A 13,858-nucleotide genomic window follows, 5' to 3' on the forward strand; every position below is an offset into this window, starting at 1 on the left:
GGAGTACTATGCTTAAGCTATTTTCTTAAATCTTTCCCCACAGTTGTTCCCTTCCCTTTCATAGAAGACAGGAAATGAATTCCAGCACAATTAACATATCCTCTTCAATTAATCATCTTGTTCAGTATTTTAACTACCTAACATATACCAAATGGCAAATAGTTTGGGACACATTCCTAGACATTATCTAAACTTTCTTCTCATTAATAAAAGCAGAAAGCCATCCATATATAATGTGCAAGGTAAATTGAACTGACAGAGCAGTTTTGCTAGTGATTTAATTTACCAACACCAGTACCTCAAGTCTCTGGGTTTTTCCCCACCCTGTATATCCAAGCCATATCTCATTCCCTTTCCTAGTACAACTGTATTAAACGCTGTTGTAATAAACCTGATTATGTATTTTCCAATTGCAAAGAATAATGGCTATCCAGCTAGAAAAATAAGTCTTTTAAATAGATAATGCCATTTTACTCATATCTGTCAGAGTTTAATGACAAAAGCAGCAGACCTTGAAAGAATGCTTGTCTTCAGGGAATTACCTTATATTGGAATCGTTATCGAACTGTAAACTGACTAGGGGAAGCACTGATAAGCAGAGTACCTTAAAGTATGTTGACAGTCCATGCATTCTGTGGAGAATTTTTAAAAAAGGAAAGGAGAGATATATTTCCTTGACCATGTACAATTGATTATCAATCTTTCTCAAGTAAATGTTACAGGTTCAGAAAAATCATGATAAAAAACATTGTTAAGAATTTAGTGAAATCATTACATAATGTACTGGATCAAAATATTACATATTATTTAATAGGAAGAGTATTAAGTAAATAATGGCATATTCACTGTTACTGTGAAGTCAGCCAAATTTAAGTTTTCCTTTTACTCCTTATGAAGATTGTATCTTTAATTTGCATGAATTTGGATTATAAATTCTTAAAGTTCTTAGTCTATTGTCAGGATATTTCCAATAGCAAACAAGAGCTGGATATAAATCCAGTTTACAGTGTTCAAAATACTAAAGGATGAATCCATTAAGCTAAATGATGAGTCTACAAGCATGAACTCAAAGAATGTGTGTACTGCTCAAAACCATTATGGGAGAATTACAATAAATACTGACATATTAGAGATAAAGTGAGGCCCAGAGAGGTAAATGAGTAACATAAGACCCCAGCCCTACAGCTTGGCAGATAGCTGGCTCCAGTGCTTAGGCTTTTACCGTTGCGGTAAACGCTACAGTGCTAGGAGCAAAGAATATTTGCATGTGTAATCCCAAACCTAGCTAAACAGTGATAATGATAAATTTCAGAACTAATCTATTTTCATATATCTAAAGACTGAGGCAATTCACCTCCATAAACATTTCCAAAATAATTTTTGACATTATACTGAAACAAGACGACAAATAGATGTAAATAGGAGTTATAAAAAAAAAAATTGTTACCACCAAGGAATACACATGCTAAATGCAAATAAGTAACAATTATCAAAAGAAAAACAATTTTTTTAAAAAGGAAAATCTAAGACAAAGTTAAAATTACAATAAAACATTAGTAATTGTGATTTAAGAACCCCATAAAATGTATAAGTAAATGGAACAAAAGCGTTGATTTTGAAGCACATAAATGGGCACGTGATAATGACATGGACCATTCTCCTTTCATAAAAGCATCGAGGCTTGAGAAGGTGGAATGTATAGATGGTGCTAAATCCACAGAGAGCCATCCTTGAGCTTTTTACTCAGATAATAGTAATTAAGCCTTTATATACAATCAACAGTTTAAAATTCAAAGGACCAGTAGTATCTATGTTCCAGAAAATATTTTAAAGCAAAGAAAGGAAGAAGGCATTTTAAATCATTTTATTAGGTGACTTTTTGTGATGCTAAAATCAAACAACATTAAGTAATGAAGGAAAAATTTGAGCAAATCTCAATTTTGAAAATATATTGCAAAAATACCAAATATAGTCTTGTTGGAATGTCTTTTGATATACTAGGGGTATGGTAGTACCAGTTTGTTGTCCAGAGGCAAAGAAACTCAAAGTATGTTAGTACTATAGAAAATGCTACATGTGTAAATGCTTTTCAGTGATAGAGGCAATATATATTTTAAGAAAATTTTTTTTCTTTTTTGGGCCACACTTGCATTTTATGTAAGTCCCAGGTTAGGGTGTGAATCAGAACTGCAGCTGCTGGTATGCACCACAGCTACAGCAAAGACAGATCTGAGCCATACCTGAGCCACATCTATAATTTATGCCACAGCTTGTGGCAATGCTGGATCCTTAACCCACTGAGCAAGGCCATGGATGGAACCTACATCCCCTTGGATACCAGTCGTGTTTTTAACTCACTGAGCCAAACAGGAACTCATAAAAATCAATTTTCAAGGAAGATATGAAAGTTATTACTTTCAAGTTTCTAGAAAGTTTCAGGATCTACAAAGCAGAAATAAATAGAATTATAAGTGAATTTAACAATTCCAATATCATACCTCTTAAAATATCTCTCACTACTAGATAAAGCAGACATAGAAATAATTAGTAATATAGCCAATTGTACTACACTATTAACATTTTTGATAACTGCACCTAACTAGAAAATACATATTTTCTTGGCTTCACCTGCAGTATGTGGAAGTTCCCAGGCCAAGAATCAAACCCATGCCACAACAGCTACCCAAGCCATTACAGTGAAAGCCAGATCCTTAACCCATTGTGCTGAAAGAGAACTCCTAGACAATACACATTTTTAAATTAAGTAATCATCTACAAAATAAGTTATATGCAAGTACAAAATACCAACAAATTTCACAAATTATGTATCACATGTACCACCATCTCCAAATGAACTGAAATTATCACAATACAGTAGGGAAGAGGCTTGGAAAATCAAAACCAAACTGTTATGTGATATATGGGTCAGGTAATAACAGTAATAGATATAAACAAGTAAGTAAAACTGAATAAAAATATACCATCCAAAATCATCTAAAGCAGTCAATAGAGAAAAATGTACAGCCTTCATTTCTTATATTTACATAAAAAAGTATAAAAACTGAGTTAAGCATACATGTTAAGAAGTTAGAAAAAAAACATGATAAATCCAAAAGCAGAAGAAAGTAAAGAAAAAGAAACAAAAGAAACCTTAGAGAATTATAATGCCAAAGGTTTGGTTGTCCTTTGGAAAGATCCATGAGGGAGTTCCCATTGTGGCACAGTGGAAACCCGAATCCAACTAGAAACCATGAGGTTGAGGGTTCGATTCCTGGCCTCGCTCATTTGGGTAAGGATCCAGCGTTGCCGTGAGCTGTGGTGTAGGTAGGTCACAGGCTTGGCTCAGATCCTACGTTGCTGTGGCTGTGGCGGAGGTTGGCAGTTACAGCTCCGATTAGACTCCTCGCCTGGGTATCTCCATATGCCGCGGGTGCGGCCCTAGAAAGACAAGAAAAGAAAAAGAAAAGATTCATGAAATTGACTAATTTTAGGAATGATTAACCTGAGGAAAAAAGAGGTGAGGGGAGAGGTAATGGGAAAGCAAATGTTGTAATGTGATAAAATACTACATTTGAGGAATAGTGGCAGGGGATATATGGGGCATTTTGTACTTTTTGCACTTTTCTATGAGTCTGAAATTAGTTCAAATTAAAAAGTTTAAAAATTAAAAATTTTCAAAAAGGATTATGTTCTATAATTTTAATTCACCTGAATTTTGTGTTTCCTCTTAGGGGTTTGCAGAATTATATTAGTTAAAGAGTATCATACTACCTACAAAATAACATAAAGATATTGATTTAAAATTAAATTGCCAAAGGTGAAGATCTGGAGTCAGGGAAGAGCATAAGACATGCGGTCTTTTTCAAGGATGACATACAAAAAATTTTAAATATAGAGCACTGCTCAGTGACATTTTGTTGAATATTTCTACATTTGTAGTAAGATTTATACAGTAATGTACGAAAGGAAAGTGATTTGCTTAACATATATTTTACATAAATTGGGCTATTTCTTAGGAGTATCATGAAAGAAATTTTCTGACAATGTTAGGAATAATTAGATTAAGTTGTATTTCAACCCATATTTCCAAATTCCTTTGTGCTTTACCGACAGTTGGCTGGCATCTCCCTGACACCTCTCTGGAATGAAAATATCTAGGAACTCATTAAGAACTTGACCGTGAGCAGTGGAGGTTTCAGTGCGATGTTCGACCTTTACTTTTTCTTTTCGGGAATCAGCTTTCTAAATTGGTGTGTCTAAATGTCGTACCTTTATGAATATGTCAGAAGAATGAATCAGTCTGAAGTTAATGTGTGTTAATAACTTCAGGAAAGAACCACATGAAGAACAATCATGAAAGAAAGAACAATGTTTTCTATTGGGGTCATGAAAACAGTCACAAGTATGAATTTATCCCATCTCCCATATCTAGGTTATCTTGTGTCTATGCTTAAGAGACTAATGAATTTGAGGATTAAAAGATCTTTCTTTTCAACTCTCAGTCACTAAAAAATACAATTGTGCAGTTATACAGTTAATCTGAACTTGAATTATGATTTTTTCTTGAAAACTTTGATTTAAATATATATCTTGAAATGAGACCACACGAATATTCCTTTGATATTCTTTATTATACCAAAATGCTCACTTTCTCACTTTTAAATCAAAACTGTGCTTTATTTTTTTTTAAATGGATGTAAAATGCAGGCATTGGAGGCAACTGACTCAAATTAATAATCTGAAGGTCACAAAGCCTCTACTTCCAGTAAATATCCTCTTTGCTTAAACACCCGACTGCCCACATATTCACTCTTTTATAATAAATAAGTGAAGGCCTCCTTCAAAATGCAAATATGTTCTGAGAAGTTAAGCAGTTTTTAGCCCTTAACTCCAATGTTCTCTTTAGAATAATAGATCAATCAAACAATAATCCAACACATTTCAGTAATTGTCCACAAAAGCCCTGTAGTTTGATAAATTTGAAAAAAAATTCTCTGGTACAGAGAATGCTGCCAAAAGATTGTATGCAGGTGAAATAATATTGTGAGGACTCTGCACACTTAAAGAAGAGTAATGAAGTCCTGGATGTTACCAGTCAGTAAGTACAAATACTACTATGATGAGAGAGAGAAACGTTTTCGTTTGTTTTAATCATCTCTCCATATTCATGACTTATAACAGCAAACAATTATGATACAGTCTACCTATAAGTTGAGGGCTGGTTGTCTGTGCTCTGTGTGTCTTTTGGATTTTGTATGCAGCCTTCAGGAGCAGCACATAGTAAAACACAAACTACCACAAGAATACCCTAGGCATAGACATTAAGGCAGGATGCTCACTAATGAGGAGCAACTGAAGCACAGTTCACATTTTTATAATCCACAGTGCAAGCCATATGCCCTGTAGGTTGTAAGCAGTTCTCATTTCAGAGTTAGGATTCGGTTCTTCTCAACATTATTTTGTCATCACTACAGGCATTGCTGAACTTTATCGGAGCTCTCTGGTCCCTGAAAGCAACAATTAAAAACCTCCTTACCCTGTGTACTGGGGTAGAGGTGATAAGCAGAGCCTGCCCTTGCATGTTGCCAGATAAGACTGTTTCCATCCATCCTTATGATTTCCATCCAACTCTCGGATGACTTTCTTGTTTACATGCCTCCTTAAGACCCAGGCCCACTTCCTTTGCTTTAAGATGTTCCTCTTTAATGAATGTCCTCTCTCTTGCTTTAACCTAAATAAACTCATCTTCTTAATTCTTTCACACCATAAATATTAACAACTTAGAAAAGGGTATGAATATTTCATATGTATTTTAAAAATGTTTTATTATACTTGATTTACAATGTTCTGTCAATTTCTGCTATATAGCAAAGTCACCCAGTTGTACATTTACATAGATTTTTTTTTTCATATGACTCTGTCATGTTCCATCATAAGTGATTAGATATGGTTCCCTGTGCTGTACATCAGGATTTCATTGCTTATCCACTCCAAATGCAAAAGTTTGCATCTACTAAGAGTCATCTCTCTTAAGAAGAGAGGTTTTTTGTTTCTGTTTTTGTTTTTTGGCATATGGAAGGTGCCAGGCCAGGGATCCAATCCAAGCTGCAGCTGCATCAACCCTGGATCCTTAACCCATGCATCAACAGTGACCTGAGCCACTGTGGAGACAGTGCTAGATTTATTAACCTGCTGCACCATAGCAGGAACCCCAAAGAAAATAATTTTTTAACTGAAACCAATCTTTACAAATTTGGGTAAATGAGAATTAAAGATCTGGCCATATATACAGTCCCTCATTTTTCTGCTTTTTCCTAAAAGAAATCCTTCTGACCTCTTTCTGATTTCTGTGGCCTGAATATAACCCATCTCTCCAGCCTCTTGTCTCACTCTAGGAAAAGAGACACTGCTGCCCCAGCAATGCTCAGGCCCCTTCCAAGTCACACAGTTCTGGATGCTTTGCAATATTCGTTTTTGCCCCAGTCAAAGAAGGCATCCCATCCTTTCTTTCCTGAAAAGCAAAATATCTATTTGTGTACAAACTTAAGATTTTTACTGCCTGAATGTACTAACTTACGTTCTGTACATGTCCCTGGCCTTTTTCTTTATGGCTCAATATTTTTTTACTTGCCATTAATGATGGTATTGCTGATGGTAACCTCCCATGTGGGAGAGTATGATTTATTCATTCTCTTTACCACAATTCTGATTAAGTATAAATCTGAGATGGTATTTGAGAGAAAAAAGTTCCTGATCTGTAGAGTTTTTCTTCAACTCAAAATTAATTATCTCATATTTTTTACATGCTTTATATAATAATCTATACTCAGAGAACTCTGAACAGCTGTCCTTAAATGCCTGTGGCACCTCACCAGAGGAATGCCCTGGAACCAAGTTTATATTAAATTCCACTCAGACTGAAGTATTTGGTGTATATTTCCAGAATCTTTCCATCCTTGAACTAAAGATTTAAAAATGATCTTCCAAACAATAAATGTTGTTTCATAGAACTGAATTTTTTCAGGGATCTGGCGCGTGAATTAAGAGTTTAAAAGAAGGACCTTAGTGACCTTTTCAAATAGGAGCAAACAGAAGGTTATTCTGTAGCACCAGGCCAATGGGTGGAGTTTTCTCAGATGAATTGCTTAAGTGAGAATTTCAATTATCCTAGCTGCCATTGCTGTCACAGGCAGATAAGCCTCTTAGGTAAACAAACAAGGATGATTAATTATTATGAATGTGGATTTAAAAGCACTTCGAAATGGTGGTGAAAAGATTTAGCATCATTCTGATCGCCACCAAGGCCAAAGGCAAAAATAAAGCCTTGGAACTGGCTTGTGGATGGATGGGTTGCCACCTCAATAGAATGAAAATTGGACATGACTCTACTCTCATCATTAACAGGGAGAATGATCATTCTGCAAATGTCAGTCAATCATGTGTTTTTGTAAGACTTCTGTGTTCAGAAATGACAAAGATGATTTAGCCATCTTAGGGTATTAATTTTCAAACTTTAAAAAATATATATACATTGTAACAAGAGGGTATGTACAACATTTAGGTATGATTTAACGGATAATGTAACAGTGTCTTTTGTACCTAACATCCAGCCTAAGAAATAGAAAGTGGAAGCTCCTTATTCTCTCTTCATCAATCACATCCCCTTCCACCAGCCCAAAATTAAATAAATTATTTAATTTTGTGTTAATCTTTTGGAATTAGTCACAGTTTGTTACACACATGTGCCCTAAATAATGGTTCATATTTTTTCTTTCTTGAAATAGGATAAGTCACATCTCTTTAAATAATAGTTTTTGAGATATATCCCTATTGAGGTGTCTAATCATTCACTATTTTCCATCGCTCTTCCTATGGAGAAATGTGCTCTTTTAGCTTTGGGATATAATGTATCCGTGATGCGAGCATTCCTTTTTTTTGTCTTTTTAGAGCCGCACCCTTGGCATATGGGAGTTTCCATGCTAGGGGTTCAATAGGAGCTGCAGCTGCCAGCCTACACCACAGCCAGAGCAATGCAGGATCTGAGCCATGTCTGCGACCTACACCACAGCTCATGGCAGTGCTAGATCCTTAACCCACTGAGCGAGGCCAGAGATGAAACTGCATCCTCATGAACACTAGTCTGATTCATTACCCCTGAGCCACAAGCATTCTTGTACAAGACTCTTGATTGACATGTAGAGAAGAGCTTCTCTGGGATATGGATTACTGAGTCATAGTGTATGTGTCTCTTTGACTTTATAAGGTAACAAATTGATTTCTGAAATGGTTTTAGCAATTTATATTCACAACAGCAGAGTTCAAGAGATTCTGCTGCAACACACCCTTAGATAACAGTTGGTAATCTAATATTCATTTTCAGAACTTCATAACACAGAAGCTGCGGTTCCAAGAAGCAGAGGTTTTCAATCAACAATAATTGAACCATTAACTTAACTTCTTGAGGAAGTCATTGTTTCCCAAAAAGTACAAGTAAAAATGAGAACGTTAGTACATTAGAATTTAAGGAAATCTGTAATTTTATAAGATGCCCAGTGTTTAAACTGTTATTAAGAAAATAATCTCTACATTACTTACAATCAGACAGAAAGTCAGTCTGAATGAAGAGTGGAGTGATAAACAGAATTAAGAAAATAGGTGAATATGATTAAATAAAGGCGCCGTATTATTAAATTTTCCACTCTTGAAATTGTGCTCTGAGACATATGTTGCTAGTTATGTTTCTAATATTTAGACTACTATTCATGGGATACTAAGAGCCCTTACCATAGACTATTTTATATATTCCAGTAAAGTGGCATTTCTACTGGAATTATCAATTTTTTTGAAATCATTTTTCCATACCATATTTATTTCTAATGTATTTATGTGTGTATAAATGTGTTTTTTCTCTACCATGTAATTTTTCTTTAATCTCAGAGAGCAGTTCCATAATGGGTTTCAATCATGATTAAAAGTTGTACAAATTTATCTTTTAAATTAAGTTGTGGCCTTAAAGTGACTTTTTTGGGGGGCTTTTTAGGGCTGCGCCTGTGGCATATGGAGTTTCCCAGGCTAGGGGTGGAATAGGAGCTGTAGCTCCTGGCCTACACCACAGCCACAGCAATGTGGGATCCAAGCCACATTGGTGATCTACACCACAGCTCATGGCAACTCTGGATCCTTAACCCACTGAGAGAGGCCAGGGATCAAATCTGTGTCCTCATGGATGCTAGTCAGGTTTGTTTCTGCCACTGATCCCTGACAGGAACTCCCCTTAAAGTGATCTTAAGTCTTGCAGTGCCTATATTCTAATCTAGTTTTAAGTTATTTGAAAGAGGAGAGAACATTTGTACTTCAGAGAAATCATTAAAAAAATCACAAATGTTGGAGCAACTGCATTTTGTAACAGGAATATTTAGTAAAAGTGGTGGAAATAGTAGTGACTGAGAGTTTACAATGTACCAGATTCTCTGCCAAGCACTTTTTATAAATTTCCTTACTCTGATATATTTTGTGTGGCATGGTATTCTCATTTTATATTATCCTTAAACAAGTCAAATGACGTATTGTCATCACAGATTTGTAACTAGCAGCTTACTGAAGTTGGCCATTGGAAGAGGCAATTTTTTTTATAGGAGGAAACCAGAATCATTTAAGATTTTTAAAAAAGTCCCTTTTGATGTAAAAATCAAAATCACTGAGTATTTCAGTTTTGTTTTGTTGTTGCTGTTTTTCTATCTTTTGGATTAGATTGTTAGCCTTCGTGAAATGTTGCTATTCCAAAAATTGTCTTATTCTGTTCAAAATTGAAAGTATTTTTCTTTTACTATTTCCATATTTTTAATTTTTATCAATTCTGTAGTTCCAGCTAATATATACAGTATAATGAAATTTTACCCTAATTTTCCTTTTTTTAAGAAAGTTTCAATAATCAAGTATTTCTGCATCTATTTAATTGCAATTCAGAAGTCTACTTTTAGCTGTCACATCAGGTGCTGACTTCTTCCAGTTAAGGCAGAAGCTCAGTGTACATAAGGCCTTTGCCATTGCTCTAAAATCATGCAGATGCTAAATCATTCAAACCTTGAAACTCATTTTCTCCTTAAACTTAAAAGCTGTTTATTTTCTCATACTTAGTATTTCACAACAGTCATATAATTATCATGCTTTGTTGATTCACCTCACTTAAAGCAGCTCTCTTCTTTGTTCAAGCTATCACCATTTTACCAGCAAGGCAGCAGTTTGGCTGTTCCATTTGTAGTCATTTAAACAAGACCTGTATCCCACCCCAAGTACTTGCACGCATTGTGCCTGGAATCTCATCTTTTTAATTTCTCAAAAAAATAAATGTCTGCTTTTTATGCCACCTAGGAATGAAACACAACAAATCTAGTTTGGTGAATTAGAACAGAGACCCATGGGTTCAAATTCCTATTCAGTTGTTTTTTATCTTTTGCAAGTTCATTAACCTCCTAGTATCACCTCATCAAAGGATTAAAATTAGTGCCTAATTCATATTTGCATTGAGGATTAAATCCATTCATTTGTGCGACAATCTAGAACAACATAATACCCAATGAATTTTACTCTTAACAATAGATAGTTATGTTCTGATATTCTAGGCATGGGAAGCAGGGTCATCTCTTTTCTATGCATAGATGGTCCTGATATTGTTTCTCCCCCTCTTCCTAATCTCCATGTTTCATTGTCTTTAGTGCTACTATTCTCGAATTTCTCCTCCATATAAGACTCTTCTGTAAAGCATTGAATTCATAATCCCTCCAATAAATTACATCAGTAACAGTGTTGCAGGAGTTTTTTATCTTGCCTAAATATGTGTTGAAATTTGTATTCTCATTTGTGGTCTCTCTTTTTTCTTTATACGTTTTATACATTTTTCTTTGTTTTTAATAACTTTAGAAAAATCTTTGTATAGAGAAAAAAGCATGTAAGTTCAATCTAACATAACTAACAATGAAAGAACAAGCATTTTCTACTGTCATTTTTAACTTTTTACAAGTATGCATTGGATTGTATCACATTTTTTACTTTGCACTTCTAAGATTAATAGAAACTTGAATGTTTAATATATATATTTATATATGCACATATATATGAATATATGTAGTATATTCTTTCTTGAATTTAATTTTATATTCAAGTATAGTTGATTTGCAATATCACATTAGTTTCAAACATACAACACAGTGATTCTGAAGAATATGTATAATCTGAAGAATATCCTCTTCCCTTATAGTTTATTACAAAATATTAGTTATAGTTCTCTGTGCTATAGAGCAGGTCCTTGTTGGTTATCAATTTTATGTACAGCAGTGTTTATGTATTAATCTCATCCTCCTAATTTATCTTTCCCCACCCACTTTTTCCCTTTGGTAACCACAAGTTTGTTTTCTATGCCTGTTGAGTCTATTTCTACTTTTAAAATAAATTAATTTGTAGCTTTCTTTTGATTCCACATATAAATGATATTATGTAATACTTATCTTTCTTGTCTGGCTTTCTTCATTTATTATGATTAAACTCTAGGCCCATGCATGTTGCTGCAAAGGGCATTATTTCATTCTTTTTATGGCTGAGTAATACTCCATGTGCCTGTGCATGTATGTGTATGTGAATGCATGTATAAATGTGTGTGTGTGTGTATATACCGCATCATCTTATTTATCTACTCATCTGCCAGTGGACATTTAGAATGCTTCCATGACTTAGCTATTGCAAATAGTGCTGCACTAAATACTAGGGTGCATGTATCGTTTCAATCTATGCTTTTCTCTAGATATATGCCCAGGAGTTGGATTACAGAATAATATGCTAGCTATATTTTCGGTTTTTAAAGGAACTTTCATACTCTTCTCTATAGTGGCTATACAAATTTACATTCCGACAAATAGTGAAGCAAGGTTCCTTTTTCTCCACACCTTCTCCAGCATTGATTATTTATAAACGTTTTGAGGATGGCCACTCCAAGTGGTATAAAGTAATAACTCATTGTAGTTTTGACTTACATTTCTCTAATAATTGGTGATATGGAGCATGTTTTTATGAGCTTTTTGGCCATCTACATATCTTTAGAGAAACATCTATTTAGTTCTTCTGCCCATTTTTTGATTGGATTTTTCATTTGTTTTGCCTTTTTTTTTAAATCTGATTTTATTTTTTTAATTGAAGTGTAGGTTATTTACAGTATTGTGCCAGTTTCTGCTATGCAGCAATGTGACTCAGCCATACATATATACACATTATTTTTTATATTATTTTCCATCATGGTCTATCCTAAGTGATTAGAAATAGGTCCCTATGCTGTACAGTAGGACCTTATTGTTTACCATTCTAAATGTAATAGTTTTTGTCTACTAACCCCAAGCTCCCATACAATCCAGCAATCCCACTCCCTCCCCCTCCTCCTTGTCAACCACAAGGTTTTTTTTGCTATGTCTGAGTCTGTTTCTGTTTTGTAGATAGGTTCATTTGTGCCTTATTTTAGATTCCACATCAGTGATATCATATGGTACTTGTCTTTTCTTTCTGACTTACTCCACTTAGCATGAGAATCTTTAGTTGCATCCATGTTGCTGTGAATGGCATTTTTTCATTATTTTTTATGGCTTAGTAGTATTCCATTGCGTATATGTACCACATCTTCTTTATTCATTCTTCTAATGATGGGCATTGAAGTTGTTTCCATCTCTTGGCTATTGTGAACAGTGCTTATATGACAATAGGGGTGCATGCATCTTTTTAATTATAGTTTTGTCCAAATATATTACCAGGAGAGGGATTGCTGAATTGTATGGTATTTCCATTTTTAATTTTCTGAGGAAACTCCATACTGTTTTCCATATAGGTTATACTAATTTAAATTCCCACCAACAGTATAGGATGGCTCCCTTTTCTCCACACCCTCCCCAGTATTTGCTATTTGTACCCTTCTTAATGATGGCAATTCTAAGCAATGTGAGGTGGTACCTCATTGTAGTTTTGATTTTCATTTCTCTAATAATTAGTGATGTTGAGCATCTTTTCATGTGCCTGTTGACCACCCATATGTCTTATTTGGAGAAATGTCTATTTAGGTCTTTTGCACATTTTCCAACTGGATTTTTTTTTTATGTTTTTGAATTGTATAAGTTGTTTGTATATTTTGAAGAGTAAGCCCTGTGTTTGCAACTGTTTTCATTTCCTTTGCAACTATTTTCCCCCATTCTGTAGGTTGTCTTTTTGTTTTATGGTTTCCTCTTTTTGTGCAAAACTTTATAAGTTTAATTAGATCCCATTTGTTTATTTTTATTTTTATTTCTATTGCCTTGGGAGATTGCCCTAATATAACATTTGTATGTTTTATATCAGAATGTTTTGCCTATGTTTTATTCTAGGACTTTTATGGTGTCATGTCTTTAAGTTTTTAAGACATTTTGAGTTTATTTATGTGTGAGGGTGTGTTCTAATTTCATTGATTTACATGCAGCTGTCCAATTTTCTCAGCACCATTTGCTCAAGAGTCTGTCTTTTTCCCATTTTATATTCTTACCTCGTTTGTCAAAGATTAATTGACAGTAGATGTCTAGGTTTATTTCTCAGCTCTCTATTCTGTTCCATTGATCTGTATGTCAGTTTTGGTACCAGTACCACACTGTCTTGATTACTGCAGCTTTGTAGTATTGTCTGAAGTCTGAAAGAGTTATGCCTCCTGCTTGCTTTTTGTTCCTCAGGATTGCTTTGGCAATTCTGATCTTTTATGGTTCCCTTTATAATTTTGGAATATTTGTTCTTGTTCTGTGAAAAATGTCCTGAGTAATTTGACGGGGATCACCTTAAATCTGTAGTTTACTTTGAGTAG

This window comes from Phacochoerus africanus, chromosome 4, assembly GCF_016906955.1.
Source record: "Phacochoerus africanus isolate WHEZ1 chromosome 4, ROS_Pafr_v1, whole genome shotgun sequence".
Taxonomy (NCBI): domain Eukaryota; kingdom Metazoa; phylum Chordata; class Mammalia; order Artiodactyla; family Suidae; genus Phacochoerus; species Phacochoerus africanus.